Below are 4,198 nucleotides of genomic sequence, written 5' to 3'. Positions count from 1 at the left end.
TTCTTCCCCCCTTAAATGAATTCGTCCCCGAATTCTAAAAACGTAGTTGTACACTCTTTACTGAACAGTCTCTGAAAGGAGTTCTGGATATTAAATCTGACCTTATCTTAATCTGCCCATATCAAAACAACTCATGGTCGATCCCTTGATTCCCCCAACCGATCCTTTCTTTTCTGAGCAGCCACTTTCAAGATAACCAAATTCTTTACTCTGCACAATTCTTTTCAACTGCGGTCTGCAAACTTTTTCTAACAATCTTGTATCTGTAGACTATTACTTCTCAACCTTTTCTATCTGGCTCTCCCCCATAACAACAACATGAAATTTGGAACGTGAGGTGATGTGCCATACGTGAATGTAATATCTCCAGTCTAGTCAATGTTAACTTGATTAACCGTGCAACAATCAAACAAGAACATGCACGATCAATCACGCCAACATGATTCAGACCAGGGGTGCTACTCTCAAATAAACACACTCACCCATTCCAAGAATGATTTTACTTACAGTATTCTTTACACATTGATCTATCTGAAATGCTCTTTAAAATCTTCTAACTACTACTAGAACTCGACAAGAACCACTTGGTGAAATCCCTAGGCTATTGCAGTGAATTAATGTTCAACAAGAATACTGAACATGTTACTTTTTTTAGATGTCGACCATCCTTTCAGTCCCTTAAACACATCTTCATCTTCCCTGAACACACAGGACGTCCGTGGCTGTCCATCAGTACACATATCAGCACGCTGGTCCTTGGACTAGCACGCTGGCCCTTCCCGTGAACTGTTTGGGTGATTTTGGCCCATGTGGGCTGTCTGTTCAGTACACAAAGGATGTCCGTTGGTGTCCGCCAGCACACACAGGACGTCCGTGGCTGTCCGTGGCTGTCCGTCAACACACACAGGACGTCAGTGGCTGTCCGTGTGTGTCTGTGTGTGTCTGTGTGTGTCCGTGTGTGTCCGTCAGCACACACAGGACGTCGGTGGCTGTTTGTGGCTGTCCGTCAGCACACACAGGATGTCCGTGGCTGTCCGTGTGTTTCCATGTGTGTCTGTGTGTGTCCCTCAGCACACACAGGACGTCCGTGGCTATCCATCAGTACACATATCAGCACGCTGGTCCTTGGACTCAGCACTCTGGCTCTCCCGTGGATTGTTCGGGTGATTTTGGCCCACGTGGGCTATCTGTTCAGTAGACACAGGACGTCCGTGGAAGTCTGTCATTACACACAGGACGTCCGTGTGTGTCCGTCAGAACACAGAGGACGTCCGTGGCTGTCAGTGTGTGTTCGTATGTGTCCGTCAGCACACAGAGGACGTCCGTGGCTGTCCGTCAGTACACATATCAGCACGGTCCTTGGACTTAGCACGCTGACCCTTCCCGTGGACTGTTCGGGTGATTTTGGCCCACGTGGGCTGTCTGTTCAGTACACACAGGACGTCCATGGGTGTCCACCAGCACACACAGGATGTCTCTGGCTGTCTGTGGCTGTCTGTAAGCACACACAGGACGTCCATGGCTGTCCGTGTGTGTCCGTGTATGTCCGTCCGCACACACAGGACATACATGGCTGTCTATCAGTACACATATCAGCACGCTGGTCCTTGGACTCAGCACGCTGCCCTTCCCGTGGACTGTTCGGGTGATTTTGGCTCACGTGGGCTGTCTGTTCAGTACACACAGGACGTCAGTGGGTGTCAGTCAGCACACACAGGACGTCCGTTGCTGTCTGTGTGTGTCCGTCAGCACACTCAGGACTTCCGTGGCTGTCTATCAGTACACATATCAGCACGCTGGTCCTTGGACTCAGCACGCTGCCCTTCCCGTGGACTGTTCAGGTGATTTTGGTCCACGTGGGCTGTCTGTTCAGTACATACAGGACGTCTGTGGGTTTCCGCCAGCACACTAAGGACGTCCGTGGCTGTCTGTGGCTGTCCATCAGCACACACAGGACGTCCGTGGCTATCCGTGTGTGTCCATTAGCACACACAGGACGTCCGTGGCTATCCATCAGTACACATATCAGCACGCTGGTCCTTGGACTCAGCACGCTGGCCTTCCCGTGGACTGTTCGGGTGATTTTGGCCCACGTGGGCTATCTGTTCAGTAGACACAGGACGTCCGTGGAAGTCCGTCAGCACACACAGGACGTCCGTGTGTGTCCGTCAGCACACACAGGACGTTCGTGGCTGTCAGTGTGTGTTCGTGTTTCCGTCAGCACACAGAGGACGTCTGTGGCTGTCCGTCAGTACACATATCAGCACGGTCCTTGGACTCAGCACGCTGAACCTTCCCATGGACTGTTTGGGTGATTTTGGCCCACGTGGGCTGTCTGTTCAGTACACACAGGACGTCTGTGGGTGTCCGCCAGCACACCCAGGATGTTTGTGGCTGTCTGTGCATGTTCGTCAGCACACACAGGACGTCCATGGCTGTCCGTGTGTGTCCGTGTATGTCCGTCAGCACACACAGGACGTACGTGGCTGTCTATCAGTACACATATCAGCACGCTGGTCCTTGGACTCAGCACGCTGCCCTTCCCGTGTACTGTTCGGGTGATTTTGGCCCACGTGGGCTGTCTGTTCAGTACACACAGGACGTCCGTGGGTGTCAGTCAGCACACACAGGACGTCCGTGGCTGTCCGTGTGTGTCCGTGTGTGTCCAGCAGCACACACAGGACTTCCGTGGCTGTCTATCAGTACACATATCAGCACGCTGGTCCTTGGACTCAGCACGCTGCCCTTCCCGTGGACTGTTCAGGTGATTTTGGTCCACGTGGGCTGTCTGTTCAGTACACACAGGACGTCTGTGGGTTTCCGCCAGCACACACAGGACGTCCGTTGCTGTCCGTTGCTGTCCGTGGCTTTCCGTCAACACACACAAGACGTTCGTGGCTGTCTGTGTGTGTCCGTATGTGTCCGTGTGTTGTTTTCATCACACACAGGACGTCCGTGGCTGTCCATCAGTACACATATCAGCACGTTGGTCCTTGGACTCAGCACGCTGGCCCTTCCTGTGGACTGTTTGGGTGATTTTGGCCGATGTGGGCTGTCTGTTCAGTACACACAGGATCTCCGTGGGTGTCTGCCAGCACACACAGGACATCCGTGTGTGTCCGTCAGCACACACAGGACGTCCGTGGCTGTCAGTGTGTGTTCGTGTGTGTCCGTCAACACAAAGAGGACGTCCGTGGCTGTCCGTCAGTACACATATCAGCACGGTCCTTGGACTCAGCAAGCTGACCCTTCCCGTGGACTGTTTGGGTGATTTTAGCCCACGTGGGCTGTCTGTTCAGTACACACAGGACATTCGTGGGTGTCCGCCAGCACACACAGGACGTCCGTGGCTGTATGTGGCTGTTCGTCAGCACACATAGGACATCCATGGCTGTCCGTGAGTGTCCGTGTATGTCCGTCAGCACACACATGACGTACGTGGCTGTCTATCAGTACACATATCAGCACGCTGGTCCTTGGACTCAGCACGCTGCCCTTCCCGTGGACTGTTCGGGTGATTTTGGCCCACGTGGGCTATCTGTTCAGTAGACACAGGACGTCCGTGGAAGTCCGTCAGCACACACAGGACGTCCGTGTGTGTCCGTCAGCACACACAGGACGTCCGTGGCTGTCAGTGTGTGTTCGTGTGTGTCTGTCAGCACACAGAGGACGTCCGTCGCTGTATGTCAGTACACATATCAGCACGGTTCTTGGACTCAGCCAGCTGACCCTTCCCGTGGACTGTTTGGGTGATTTTAGCCCACGTGGGCTGTCTGTTCAGTACACACAGGACATTCGTGGGTGTCCGCCAGCACACACAGGACGTCCGTGGCTGTATGTGGCAGTTCGTCAGCACAAACAGGACGTCCATGGCTGTCCGTGAGTGTCCGTGTATGTCCGTCAGCACACACAGGACGTACGTGGCTGTCTATCAGTACACATATCAGCACGCTGGTCCTTGGACTCAGCACGCTGCCCTTCCCATGGACTGTTCGGGTGATTTTGGCCCACGTGGGCTGTCTGTTCAGTACACACAGGACGTCCTTGGGTTTCCGTCAGCACACATAGGACGTCCGTGGCTGTCCATGTGTGTCAGTCAGCACACACAGGACTTCCATGGCTGTCTATCAGTACACATATAGCACGCTGGTCCTTGGACTCAGCACGCTGCCCTTCCCATGGACTGTTCAGGTGATTT

The sequence above is a fragment of the Brassica rapa genome, unplaced genomic scaffold (assembly GCF_000309985.2).
Source record: "Brassica rapa cultivar Chiifu-401-42 unplaced genomic scaffold, CAAS_Brap_v3.01 Scaffold0709, whole genome shotgun sequence".
Taxonomy (NCBI): Eukaryota; Viridiplantae; Streptophyta; class Magnoliopsida; order Brassicales; family Brassicaceae; genus Brassica; species Brassica rapa.
The sequence above is the reverse complement of the archived record's forward strand: the minus strand, read 5'-3'. Positions refer to the sequence as shown.